Consider the following 15,224-nt stretch of genomic DNA (forward strand, 5'->3'; position numbering starts at 1 on the left):
GATTAATAATTTATTGTGCTTAGTCACCAGTGCTTTCCCCTAAAGTTGACTCTTTACTACTGAGTTGCCCACCAGCACTGCAGATCAGATAGTCTATTAATTGCCAGAAGAATCACTTATACCTTTATACCTGTCTTCACTGCTAATTTTCTAAAGCAAAATTTATTCTTACCTGCTGATGCTTTTCCTGTTTTTTTGTTTGTTTTGTTTGGTGTTTTTTGGGTTTGTTTTGTGTTATTGTTTGCTTGTTTTTTTTTCTTTGTCAGCCAAAGACTTGCAGTCCAGTAGGTCCCAAAGGTGTTGTTTCTTCATTCCCTGGTTCATTTTGATATAATTCCCCTGCTGGTACTGATCACTGGGATGAATATAGGTATGCTGATTAGCTCTTGTGACAACCATGTCTAATTAGCTGAGCTGGTATCTCCCTTCCTGAATACCCAAAGGAAGTGTTTTATTTGAAGGTTTTATTTAGATGAGCTGGGAGTTAATCATTATGCACATGTCTAGTTGTTGAAGACAGTTCAGCTTCTGATCTAGCTCAATAGCCTTAACTTACAGAGGCAAAAGTGGCTTTGTATTTCAGGGCTGACAATGCACTTACTAGAGTTTTCCGTTTGTCCCTATCTATTTTCTTACAGAATAAGATTCCTTTCCCTGCCCACCTTGCCCTCAGAAAACGTTTGAGCTCCTTCAGGCTCAGACATACAGAAATAACACCAGGCATTTTTCCCTGGCTGTCCTCAGTAAAGCAGAACCGAGACCTACAATCCAGAGGAATTTCCCAAAGGATTGTAAATGTCTGGAATGTACAAGTGGGAATGTAAGAGTTTTGGTCCCAAGAGTAGAAGTATTTCCACTTCCTGGCCAATAAAAGCTCCCAGCATTGATGGCTACATCTGTCCTGCAGAATTCAATTATCTTCCTGAGTCTTGGCCTAAATACAGTTTGTATTCTTCCATGCTTATCAGCATGACTGAAGAAACATGGTAACACGTGCTCTTTTCTTTTGGTGTATGTAAACCACTGGTGAATACAAAGGTAAGTTTCCTCAAACTGATTTTTGTTTGTTTGTTTGTTTGAACAGTAAGACAGTGTTTAGAAAGAATGTTAGAAATCTCAAGGTGATAAAACCATGTGTGGCATACCCAATGGTAAAGTAGTTTAGGGCAGTTTTTTGTAGCAAAGGTTTTTGTATCTGGTGTTGCAATAAGAAATTTTGGATGTGCGATTTCTTTCATCCTCAGGTTCCTTTGACTCTCCCACCATCACTGACCAACCCATAAAGCCAGTCTTTGGATAGCAGTCCCTTTTTCAGCTGTTTTTTACAGCATTTGGGAATATTTGTCCCACTTGGATGCCTTTCTTAGGGATTTTCATGGTGGTTTGAACTAGTTTGGATTGTAACACAGTTCTTCTGCAAACACAATTACTCCTTCAACCTCCAGTCAACACCTGTCCTTCACCTGATTTACCTGATTCAGTTAATGTCCCTTAATGATCCTTAAGTGCACTTGAGGCAGCTTTTCCTGAGCCGTCTTTTCTCCTTGCTTATTTCCTAGTTCTCTTCAGCAGCTTTCTATAGGTACAAGGGCTTTCCTTTTTTGCTGATTTTGTTTGCTGATCCTTGGCAGTGAAGCCAGAAGAGCCAGGCCAGTCTTAGCTGTATCCTACACCTCATTTTTATTATCTATATATTGTTCATAGTTGAGATTATTCAGGCTATTCCCTTTCCTTCCTTTTTATGGACCAGTAAATCCTTTTTGTTACACTGGAAAAATGAACTTTTTATGTTAATGAACTGCTGCTGGGAGAGTCCTTCCCTTTTTGAACGCAATCACTTCGTCAGCTTGATTAGTCAAATTGCTGGTGAATTTATTACTCTCCCCATAATCATGGGTGTAGTTGCATTATTAAACATCTCTTTCTGTCCTACACACAAGCAGGGTTCGGAGGGCTGATGGAGAGCATCACCCACAATAATAAGTGGTACAGTGGCTCAAAAAGCTCTCTTCAGATTGAGGAGGCTCCTAAATTGAAATTTCATGTCATTCAAGAATGACTTTATCTCAGTGTTTGCCTTGCTGTAAAATGATTATTTGATAGAAACTCATTTCAGTGTATGGGTGGTTGCTGCAATAACAGCCCCAGCTGTTGTTTTAATGCTTAGACAGCTACAAAAGTGTCAGTACTTTAGTTGACTATTTTGCTGTATGCTGTCCTTTCCTTCCACAAAAGCCTAGACCTTTCACATCTCAGGTGGGTATCTTCATAGAGTTAACTAATCTGTTCCTTCTGATGTTCTGCCAGGAAATTCCATTCATGTGCTTTTCTGAAAAGTTTTGCTTTGGCAGGTTGGCATTTTCTAACATGAAAACATGTCTGAAATGTTTCCAAGCGACCCTGCAGATAACTGAACTTAATTTCAGTTTTATCACTGAACTTTCAATGTGTTTGAGGTCTTGTTTTGGTGTGGTTTTGTGTGGAGGTTTTTTGGGTCTTGTTTGTTGGTTTGTTTTTCTTCCAATCACTGCTTCTGGACAGAAGCACAAGCCCATGAAATAATGAAGGTTGCTCAGAGAGTGACAGTACAGATGTCAAAGATACTCTTTGAAGTCTCTCTAGGACTCCTGGAGAGCTTGGAAGTTGACAGGGGAAATATACACTGTGGTCAACCTACTTAGCTGTCTGGGAAAATAGAATTTCTGGTTTATGAGGAATTCTGCACTTCTGAAACTGTAATAAAACATAGCAATGAAAAACACTGTGAAACTTGTCACAAAACAGATGATGTCATTCTGTCAGCCAGCTGGCTAGGAAGGTTGGATATGTCCCTGGAGGATGTTTTGATTCTATCCAGGAGCTGTCACCTGATGTGAAACATCCTGAGGGAAAACTTTATTTCCAATGAAAAAGTCTATTAGGACCCATTACATTCTTGTATGGGTAGGACAGTAAGAGGATGTCTTAGTCTCAGTGACTGTTACCAATGAAAGGCTCAGCAACACTGTGGAAATGCTCCAGGATCTTGTTACTATGTGTTCTCTAGAGGCTACTAGTTCAAATATTCAAATGCTACAGGTTATTTCCTTCTTTTTATTTGTGATTGTACCAGTTGCAGGGTACAGAGGGTACAGCAGAGGGATTGCTTTTCTCCCCTTTTTGGGTTAAACTTGCTTTGGACTCCCACAGAATATTTTCCTGCCTCCTAGCAGGATAAGTCTTGCTGCCTCCAAGGAAGTGTGAACACAGGGACTTTTAGCACCACAAGATCCTGCTGAATCCATGAGAGTAGGCATATTCTGAGTCTGCTCAGCAACTTCGGAGCTCAGATGTGTGATTCACATCAGTTAAGTGTCTATGCACCACTTTTTTGCACAACAGCAGGTTAATCTTGAAGCTCTTGTAAGCAGTTAAGCTCAAGAACTGAGTTCTTGGTTCAGCAACCATACACTAGTAACAGGAATACTGGTTTGTGTCCAGGTTTGGTCTTTTTTCAAAAAGTGTGTGTTAGAAGTAGGGAAGGTTTGGAGAAGAGCAGTACGGATGGGCCAAGATATGGGGTGATTTGTGTGGATGGAATGACTGAGCTGAAGAGAAGCCTTTGGTCTGGAAACTGATAACTAATGGGGATATGTCAGAGACCTGTAAAACCACAGAAGTCTCAAGGAAGGCAGGGATTGCTTGTTCCCTCTCTTTTCTGTTACAGGAATTAGACACTATAAAATAAATGTATCAAAAAGCAAATTCAAGACAGAGGAGGTGTGTTAACTGCTTATGTTACTGTCAATTTCAACTCTCTGTGGTAATGTAAGATTGGAACTAGGAAACTTACCGAACTTGATTCTATGGTATATGTTACAGAGTTACAAACCTGGGAACCTGTGATTTTATGAGGTGGTCCGCTGACAAATACTACGTAAAACTTGAGAGATCGTGCTGCTGAGGCCAGCTTCAGCAAGGGTAGAAAATTCTCTCTACACATAGTGGTTTGACTGGAACTCTGGAGAAGAGTCTTGGGAAAAACAAAACAAAAAAGTGGATACTGGTTTTCTGTCCCAGTCAGAGAAGAGAAGGCAGTACCTGCCACATGTGGTCCACTCAGGACTTGTGGTAATGCTACTGTGAAGCCTTTTAATAAAGAGAATCACAGAATGTCAGCGATTGGAAGGGACCTCAAAAGATCATATAGTCTAATCCCCCAGGCAGGTTTTGAATGTCTTCTGCTATTTTGTGGAAGAGTTGTCTGAGTGACTGGCGTAGGACACTTGTCTTGGAGTCAGGACCATCTCCAGCTATAGGGGAATTGGGCTACTGCTGAGGGTGCCGCTGATACAGCATTGCAGGTATCGCCTCTCTGCTTACTGTGCCACTGTCCTGGAAAGTTGAACTGCCTCTGGCAGGAATGGAAGCAATAATAAATCCTCATAGGACACACATACAATAGCGCCTTTCTGTAGCACACAAGGTTGTTCCCACTGTGTTCTTGTTGCTGCAGCTGTTAGAAATGAAAAGTCTGACTTGTCAGGGTCTTGCCTAGACACTCACAGCTCTGCCTTCATGGCTTTCTGTGGTGTTGTCTGGCTCCAGCCCCAGTCCTTGAACAGTGGGGCAGGAATATTTGAGTTTTGCCCCACATGTCTGAGCAGCCATTGGGCTGGGTGTGTAGGGAGGAGGCATCAGTGAACTTCTTCCCTTAGGCACCTGGCACTTTTCTCTTTTGATTGATGTGCCTCTGAAGTGGGCTTGAGGAGTGTTTGCACTTGAAACAAGTGGAGCAAATTCTAATTTGTCTGGAATGGGCCATCCTGTTAAATGTTGAACTGACCTTTTCAAGAGAAATTTACTTGATAGTTCTAAGTGAAGCCCTGCTTTAAGCTAAACCTGTCCCTACAACATGATTAAATTCACTTAAATGTACATCAGTTGCACATATTATTAAAGGAAATTGAAATCAGACTAAATGGTAACCATAAATTCTAAAATGGGGGAAGAGGATGGAGATAGGAAAAAAAAAAAAAAAAACCTATGCATGATGTGAAGGTTAAGGTGTCTTACTCACCCAGAGATTAGATGGGTGAATACAGAGAACAGAGAATTTTTTTCTGAAGGAGTAAAATATCACTGACTGCGTTTTTTGTGTTTACAATGTTCCAATTCTAATTTACTGGAGAAGGGGGGTTCAGTGCATTTTTGGCAGGGGCTTGATCTGTGGAGACCTAGAAGAATTGGTCAGAGTTGTCTGGTCTTATTTCACCTGCTACTGGACCTTTAAGCAACAAATGGTCAGATTTCTGGCAGCCAGTTTGATAGATGGTGGAGGCGTGTGTGTAGATAATGCTGAAAGTGGGTTTTTAGACATACCTGTGACATACCTGCTCCTCAGTTGAACTACACATTTAAAATCTTGCCTCCTTCCCCACCATCCAGAACGACAGTTCCCGTGTTTGGCTGTTGTGAAGACTGTTCCTTAATGTGCCTGTTCTAATTGTGCCTTAATAAATCAAAACTAAATTGAAGACCTTCCACTTATGGCCATTTATCAGTGACTTTCCATCAAGCAGGAGGACAGGACTTGGCAAGCATCTCTCAGACAGATGTCCAGGGACTTATGAAGGTTCTTTTTGAGGGTGTTATCTTTATGTAGCTGTATGACCTTTGTGATTCAAAGTGCAACTTTGAACCTTTTATAATTAATAACTCTTGTTCTACCAGACTTGGCTTCCACACAGGTGAGATAAGCATGACTTTTTCCAGCTGTTTTGGGACATGGAATGCTTGCATGTGGCACATAAAATACTTCATAAATACAGCCAGATAAGCTCTTTGGGTTAGGAGCTAAGTGGTCTGCATTGTCTATAGCCTGGAAGTGAAAACTGAGATCTCATCTGTCCAGCATATGATAGTTGTTTTGTTTCCCCCTCTCCACCCCCCTTCCCCCCAATGCTGCCTCCCCTCCCTATGATAGGAATGTGAGTAGGCACATATAATATATTCTACCAGCTGCACCCAGTGTAGTAGGATGCACATATTTCAGCCTGATTAAATCTATTGCGCTAGTAGTTGCATGATTGTGTTAGCATAGAGCAGTGGTATGCCTGAAAGTGATGGCCTCTGGAGGCACACTGGTGCATTAGACATAGATTTGTGGGTTTACACAGCTATTGTGCTCATGTGTGATATTTAGGGTTCAGTGATGCTGTGTTCACTGACTTGTGAGCATGTGGGACAACACGCCTTTTTTTTTAAAGGAATTGGTGGTGGCTGAGGATGGTAGGTCTCTTATAAAAAGGTAGGAGGACTTCTCAGGTATTTGTCTCATAACTTGTCTCAGGTACCCTCCTCATAATTTTAATTCCAAATAAGTTAAAAACACATGACTTGGTTGGGGGGAATCTTCTGGTCAAATTTGACATTTTTTAAAGGCTCTTGAATATAAGTTGTGAGTAATGGACCAATATGGCCCATCAGTAAGGTTTTTAGTATCAAGCTATCTTTTCAAGATGTTTCAGTCTGCAGTCTGTATTTTTTTCACAAACAGAAAATATAATTAATACAAGATGTTTTTGCAATGCAGGGCAAAATTGTAATTTGATCTTGTGCAAGATGTATCTGATATGGAATTTACAGCCTAGCTTTAACTTTCTTTTATCACTTAACAGTAACATAAAAGCAAGATCCCATTTTATCTGTAGCTGGCACTTACTTAAAGATGGCTTTCAAAATCAAAGAACCAGAAGACCTGAACTCATTTCTAGACCATCAGCCTGCTATTCCTTTACACACAAATGCTGGTGTATCGGTCTGCTAATAGACTGTTTGAACACCTCACCTTCGCCACATCTTGCTCTGTTTTTAATATACAGCACGTGCTCCTGACCATTTTTTCTGCAGAGTGATTGGGGGCATACATTCTCCTCAGGCCTAGGAAATGGCATTAATCTTCTGCTGTGTACTTTCATTTCATTTCCTGTAAAAATCCATCTTCTGCTACTGGAGATGACCTAAGGTTAGATGTCAAAGGGACAAATTACTGTCACCTGCTCGATACCCTAAGAGTAGCTATAAATAGCAAGCTTTATAACCCCACTGATCCTTGACAATACATAGTGATAAATATGCTTCTACCAACCAACAGGAAAAAATAAAGCTGCATGGTGGCTCAGGGTGATGGATATTATTTGAAACTGACACAAACGGTATGGCTGCATCATTCAAATAGTTTTAAAAAGAAAAAAAGTAACACTCCTTGTATTTGCCTGCTTTAGAGCTTGCTTTAGTGAATCTTGGGTACAGTAACCCAAGTAATCTACTAACACAGCTTTTAAATCCAGCAACAGCAAATTCTTTCTTAGCTGATGTGGTAGAGTAACAGTCTAGTGAACAGCTTAGCCTGTTCACCACTAGGACCCAGAGAACTAATTGAAGTCTTTGCAATGGAATGATTTTCTGCTAGGAAATGCAGTATCAGTTAGATATATCTTCTGCAATATTCTAAAAATGAAATCTTGACAGAAAATGTCAGAATGATTTGAAACTAAAAGTGTGTTTCATTTTGATCTTCACCTTGTTTCATTTGAGCTTTTTTTCATGTGGGGTGACAACCAGACAGTAATATAAAATATTCAATTGAATGTATAATGATAATGCTGGTACTAGTGGCATGAAACACTCTGAAATTTTTAAACTTTTTGCTTAATCTTTTTTCCCCCTGTATTCTTATTCTATCCAGATCTTGAGTATAATGACAGTTTAAAACAGGGCAAAAAAAAATGTTAGCATTGCCTGAAGGATGTGAATTCCATCATCCAACTAACTTTAACAGAAATTAATGCATGAGGCACATTTGTAACTGGTTTTAAAATGCTACTGGTCCTTGGGAGTTACTCCAGTATAACAAGCAAGGACCTTGGACAATGATTTTGATAATAATGTTTGGGCTGTCTGGATCTTTTAAGCTTTCTAGCTGTTGATTTGTACTGGCAGGATAGAACGAAGTTTGCATATTGTGTTGTAAATGCTTGGATGGTGCTAGCTTAGAAAACATCTTCTGCAGGGTATGTGCTAAAAGCCAGGGAAGACCTGCAACATTTTTATGACACAATGATACTGCTTCTTGCTTTTAATTGGAGATAGGCTAAAGCAGTTTCCTGAATGTATAATGTGACTATGGATGCTAAGTAAAATAGCTCTGCTGAGCTGGTACATCAAACCTTGTAACTGAGCTCAGCCTGCAGTGAGGGTTGTTTTTTTTTTTTTTGCCTGGCAACACCCTCCTTTTCAACAAAGCTGCGATGACCTCAGTGTTATGATGGGATGTGGAATGTAGGACATGTATGGTTGTCTCATTTCACTGATTAATGGAAAAGCTTCCTGTTGCTCTGCCCTCAAGCTACAAAATCCATTAACCACCCCTTGGGGTGCCTGAAATTTATTCTGGCCATTACCATCAATTAGAAAGTTAATAGTGTGATGATTACTGGGCTGCAGTCCTAGCTATTTGTGTGATTTACACCAGACTGGGATGGAAATGGGAAGATGCAACACTGGAAGAACCACTTTATAAGCAAGAATTTGGCATTAAGAGTGCGGTGATGTCAGCATGCCCCGTGTAAACATATGGCGAGAACAATCATTAGTCATTTTCAATCCTTCTAATTCAAAAGCCATCTTTTAGTTTAAACGTAAGGAATAACAACTTCAGTATGTCACAGATAAGCTGAGAATTTTTGTTGGTTTTGTTGATGACCTTAAGCCTTGAGTCAGGCTGGACCTGTGGAAATGGCTTCATTCTGAATTGCACTCTCACCTGGTAGACAATACTCTGAAAGAAGGGTGGAAATTGGCATCCTAGCCTGCTTGTTTGATTTGACAAGCAAGTCAGGTAGACAGGGAGATCTTCCATATCAGTGCATTTCTACTTGTGGTCCACTGATTCCAAAAAATTCTCTAAGGTAGCAAGGAACAGGTCTATTACCAGTAAGATTTAACTCCTTTAACTCCTTTTTTCAGGCTCAGCTCTTTCATCAAAAATAATGCCGGGATGGCAAATGGAAGAAATATTGAAAAACAGCTCTACGGACTTAGGGAAGGAGAAAATGCTTATAGTGTACATACAGTCAGATGCACAAGTGTAAATAACATATCAACTTTTGGTATTTATTAATTAGGTCCCAAAAAATTAGTAGTCTTACTGGAGTTACTGATCCTTCTCACATGCATACCAGGCACTGTGGCACAAAATGGCTCATAGAAAGGACAGGACAGATTGCACTGGTGTTTCAGCCAGAACACTGCTAGTGCCAGCCTCTTGAGTCTTTCAGTGAGAGGGTCAAGTGGAGGTCTTGCTTTAATGCCTGCCCTTTTGTTTCTTGCTGCACCTTTCACCTACCGTTGGTTAGAACAGTTAAAGTGATTATGATTGCCAGTTTCCCTACACTCTTCTTGACTTTTGCTGCTTCTGTCAGTGAGGGTTAGAGATGAGTCTTTCAGGCTACAGCATGACAAGGTGCGAGGGAGATTTGAAGGGGAGAGCTCTGGAGAGGCATCTTCTATACCACTCAGGCAATGGAGGTGAAAACCCCAATTCCTTCTACTGTCACCATACCTTGCCCTCAGGGGCGAAAGCCAGTAGTAGGAATGTGGATGGCTATTAAATTGTGACCTGTACCTACAGCTTGTGTGAGCATATGGAGCCACATGGATACGTATTCTGGCACACCCTTTACTACATATATGCAAAGGGGTGGATGGTCTCTAGATGTAGTAGAGACAGACAGACAGGCCTTCTTCTCTTAAGTTGCTAACTTGAGTAACTAACTCTCAACTAAACTAACAATGAAGATAAGTTCTTTGACCATTATTTTAAGGGGAAATAACTCAGTCTCCAACCCCTTTATTTCCTTTCTTTCTGATTTGGGTGAGATTTGAATAACTATCCAATGCAATATGTAAACTCTGGATTGGCTGAGAAAATATCAGCTGCTTCTACTGCTTGTCACATCTTTAAATTATTTATAGCAACAATCAGCTGAACTGTATTAAGCCAAAAATTGCAAGAAATTTGAGTGTGTATATTTCTGTTCATTTAGATTACTCCAAATAGAAGTTGATTAAAAAGAAAATGGAATTAATTTAACTGATTATGTAGAGAAATGTCTATTTCATAGTTTTGTATTGTTTCTTTTTTTTTTTTTGCTTCCTCCATCCCCCAAGTAATTTTGATGGCTTCTGTTAGATGGGAAACTATTTTGTGATGAGAAATTTTTTTCTGTAAGGGAAAAAGTACACATTTTGGTAAAGTCATATAAAAATTCATATCTTAATTTCTAGTAAAAACTCAAACTAGAAGCAAGACATTTTCAAAATGAAAGCTTAAATTTGTTTTAAAATGCACATTTAAACTATATTTAATGTTGTATTTCTTCCTTTTGACATTGATACTAAGGCTCTTGCCAATCCTTTTCTACACACACTAAACTCCAGAAAACTTATGCTGTCAGGGTAGAGTGGAAAGTCTGTGGAGCCTGAGGGCACTTGCATTTGGCTCTGTCATAGGCTTCCTTCAAATGTAGGATTAGTTATCTAGTCTTTTTCTCTGTTCCCCCCACCTAGGAAGTGGGAACAGTGATACTTGCCAGCCTGCTGGGGCCTCATGAGAAAAAAGTAATCAGATATGTCTTCACTTATGGAGTGAGACATGTGGGTCCCTGGAGTTTTGAAATCTCTTCCTTTTCTTTACCCTGGAGATGTCTTTAAAAGTTAATTTTAATCTGCCAGGGTGAATGTGAAGTGTGTTAATGCTGTGACATGTGCAGTGCCAGTACAGACGTTTGAAGAAATGCTAACCAGCTCTTTGGTTAGTCACTACTGTCAGGCCACTTAACTTTGCCCTCTTAAATCAAACTCTTACAAAGGCAAAAAAGCCTCTTGGGACTAGCTTCACCTTAGCTTAAAGTCAATGAGCTATAGCTAAGAATCAGCCAAGATGCATTAGTGAAGTGAGGAAGAGGAGGCCAGGGTATGGCTGGTCCCAAGCTGCAGAAAGGCCTGTGGCAGTGGCAATGTATCAGGGACAAAAATCGGTGCAGTGGTGAAAGGCCTGGGTTGCTCAGTGAGACACAGGAATTTTATTTAAAAATTCTGTGTCTTGCCTTAAGATGTTCGTGGGGAAAAATTCCCCATATTTTCTAATGTGATAACCTGTGTGCTGTGGGGACCAATAGCCATTCAGAATATGACCTCAGGAGAGAAAACTGTACAAATGAGGGCAGTCTCCCTCTTTGCTACGTGGAAACTGTGTCCAAGGACACAGGTTTCACTGTGTTTATATCTTGTAATTGGTTTTCAATGTAGAGATGTAAAATTCCCCTCAAAATATGTCAGTGTCTATGAGCTAGGCAAACAGTTCCCATTAGAAATGGTTAAAGTCTTGGGGAATTACTTATACAATGAGTTAGAAAGACAGCCTTTGGTGAGAAGCATCCAGGTGAAGCAAGGTAATTTGTAAAGCAAGAGTAAAGAATGGGAGAAAAAGCAAACAAACAAAACTCCCCACACACAACCCACAGCTCCTCCTGAGAGAAGCTGAGATCAGACATTATCACTTTCTGGAAAAAATACCAGGGTTACACATGAAGGAGTTAAACCAAAACAGGCATCAGACGAAAAGTGACATCTATCAATGGCTTTTGAAAGGCTTAATAGGAAGAACATGTGAACTTAAGTGGTTAGCTGTTGAAGAAGACTTTGACATTACTAGCTTTTGTGAAACATGGTAGCATGGCAAAAATCAATGAGAAACTTTAGTACTTGGCTATAAAACCTTAAAGGCAAGAGTTTCAATTTAAGTGATGAGGGAATAGCACTTCAGCCTAGAAATATCCCCAGAAAGAAAAAATGCAAAAGTCAACAACTGTACAGCAGTTTACAAATAGGCTTAAAACGTTGCACACTGGAATACAAATACTCCCTAGAATTACCAGCTCCAGTGTTTTTCCTGTTCAGACATGAAAGATCATTTTTAATGTCTTAATTTTTCCTTTATTCAAAAACTTGGCCAGTGAAAGCCTTTTGGAAGTGCAGCCTTTGACTTCACAGTTCTGCCTTCTGTGATCTGAAAGCTTTCTATCCAAAACATCTGCTCATGTGGAGATTAATACAATAGCACTGGCAAATTTTGTGCTCAACTGGCCAGTCCCTTTGGAGGCAAACCAGGTGGCAAACGTTGTTATGCAGGAGGTTGGAACAGATGATCTAATAGTCATTGCTGTTTCCGACTTACAACACCTGACTGCTGCCAGGGGTGAATTCATGTGTAGAAGTGAAAAACAAGCTAGAGTCCATCTCTTTGCTCTATTTCTGCTTGTGACAGGCTGCCCTGCTTTGCTGCTCTCTAACAACACTACAGATGCTTCTGGTCCTGCCTTCTAGGGCTGCTGACACTCAAGCAGGAGTTAGAGCAGCAAACTGAATGGAAGGAGGGTGAGGATGTGATACATGGACCATCGTCTCATGGTGGAGTTGTGCAAAGCAGCAACATTAATATCTGAAAACAAGGCATAACTGGTGGAAAAAAAGAAAATAAATAGTAAATGGTGCCAGTTAAAGTGGTTGCTTCTTAATGACATCACATAAAAAGGAACTTCATCTGTTAACATATGTGTTTTACAGGAAGAAATCTGCACCCGAGTAGACAGGAGACGTTATGTTACACAGCTTGAAGTCTATATGTCACTTTCTTTTTTTTTTCCTCATGGACTATTCCAGAAAGATATTGTTGCAAAAGAAACCTTGACCAAACAATCAACTGGCTGATTCTTCAAGTCTTCAGCAGCCTGTATAAAATAAATACAGACAACCTTAAATTTGTAACGAAGGAGAATAAACAGCAGCTTGCTAGGGAATTTATTTAATCTGTATATTCAAACTGACAGTCCTCTGAATTTCAGTCTGCGCTTCTTGAGAAAGAAGAAAATTTCCATAGGGTTCATGTTACTGGTTGATTCAGAATGCCTATTATAATTGTGAAATATTGGTAGGAATGGATTGAGATATATTCATGACAGTAGGTGGACTAATGGAATTCAGTGACTTTATTTAAAATGTGCAGGAGTTTATTATAATACTGTAATAGAAATGTCATTTACCCTGACGGGAGGAGAGCGAAAAGTCCTGTCAATGAATAATAATGAAGTTATTTAAATGTCAACTTTCTTGCAAATAGTTTGCAAAATATAAATTATTCTATGTGTTTCTAGTTTTGTTCTAATTTATTACTCAGGGCAGTCAGAGCTTCAGTCCCACTGTTTTGGTATTTTTTAATACTGTCAAATGAACTAGTAATAATTAAAATGTTTATCTTCTTGAATGTTTGCAAAAATGATTCTGCTTTACTGAAAAAATAGGTAGTCTTATTCTAAAAAGCTACTGGTAAAATTTGACATGGATTTAATGGGAGCATGTACACAGTCTCTGATTTGATTTCTTCATTCCATTGTTCTGTGTGTATCTATCATTATTTCTTTGTCTTAAAGCACTTCTAGGTACCCATCTGCTGTTGTGTAACATTTACCCATTTACCTTCCTGTTAAAATGAAGATCAATTGTAAAGTGGTGTAAGAGATAACAACTTGTAACAGAACAGGCAGAAGGATGGGCTGTTGCTAGTTTTGAACATAAGATCGAACAGTAGCTTCCTTGCCTGTGTATTAGTTCATCTCAAAAAAAAAAAAAGATGGTTTTCTAAGCTTTCCAGTCTTTTAGTTGCTTTTATGGATGCTGACAGAAGCACAGACTTCCTTCTGTATGTAACATTACCTGTAAATAAAGCTATGAATGCAAAATAATTGCCTAGAGATTTGAAGTAAGACATGGCTGGCAATTCTAAGAGTACCATTTGCCATAGGCCTTTGACATCTGTTTACTTGTGCCGTGGCAGGGGTACTGGCTGCTTTTCTTTAACTATTTCAAAGCAAGATTTATGTATCAGATTTTCTTCACTCCTATCCCCTTTTGAAATCAGTCACTGGTATGAAGAAGAGCTGCATTACTTCATTAATATGTGTTTTTCCTAACTCATCAAATCAGTCTTTACATGTCTCTATCAGACCAAACTTCACAAAGGATAGGCTTTGATTTTTAGGCAGACTTCAACAGAAATACTATTTTTTGAGAAAACTGCGTGTTGAGGTGGACAGGGTAACTAACCCGAGTGAACCAAGCAGACCTTGGCAGGGCTGTGTTCAGTATCCTGCTCTGGCTTCCTTCACCTGAATGCCGGAATATCTCTGACATATTCAGTACCAGAAATAATTATAACAATACCCTCCTTCTCAGTCCACTGAGGAAATAGCTCAGTTAGTTTATATGTGCTCCTGAGACAGATGACCTTATAAAAGGGAAAGATCAATCAGATGAGAATTTGACATTAATGTTCTAACCAACAAAGGTCGTATATGTGCACAAGGGTGCCTGTGTTTATTGGCAGGAGGATGGGAGGGGAAGAAAAAAGCTATGGTTGTAGACCACAGGTCAACATTGTACACCAGAACAGATATCTGCAAATGCTTTGACAAAATTCCTGAATAGAAAGACTCAACTTTAAGGCAAATGCACATTTTAGAGCAATTCATCTCAATGGGTGAAAACCCAAGCTGCTGCATTCTTGTTTTATTCATGTACTGATTGCAAAATCTGAAATTCCAGAAGCTGTTATATGAATGTAGATGTGGAACGTGATCCAGAAATGTAACACCCTCCACATCAAGGGCGGGGCGGGGGGGTGGCGAGAATAGACATTAAGTGTCTTAAATTCATTTGTGATTTTAGCCATTGTTTCCCAGATAGGAGAGAACCTGGAAATAACAGGTGCTTAAGGTTTTGTTTAGAATGACTAGTTTTGGAGCGATCAGTAGAAGGGAAAATTCACATTACTGTTTGCAAGTGAAGTTCTGTGTGAACCCATTAGCACATTTTAAAGATAAGATGTGGATTTATTATTTGCAAAATTATGTTATAGTTTTAAATACTTCTGTTACCCAGATACATGTCACTTTTCTGTAATTTGTGGATACCAACTGTACTGATTTGGCTGATTATCTAAATCCTCTGGCTATTAGGATATACTTCAGGCAAACATGAGCTGCATAATGAACAAAACCTCTGCTGATAATTGATCTTGGGTACAGTTGCATATTAGGAGTAGATGTGTAGATGTTTACAGGGAC

The 15,224-nt window shown here is 39.5% G+C and overlaps 1 protein-coding gene across 4 annotated transcripts in view; it reads left to right on the forward strand.

Moving 5' to 3' along the window:
* The window catches only part of SORCS1 (sortilin related VPS10 domain containing receptor 1), a 285,482-nt gene that overhangs the window by 103,260 nt on the left and 166,998 nt on the right, over positions 1–15,224 (forward strand). The gene's annotated exons all lie outside the window — the stretch shown is intronic.

This window comes from Columba livia, chromosome 6 (genome assembly GCF_036013475.1).
Source record: "Columba livia isolate bColLiv1 breed racing homer chromosome 6, bColLiv1.pat.W.v2, whole genome shotgun sequence".
Classification (NCBI taxonomy): Eukaryota; Metazoa; Chordata; class Aves; order Columbiformes; family Columbidae; genus Columba; species Columba livia.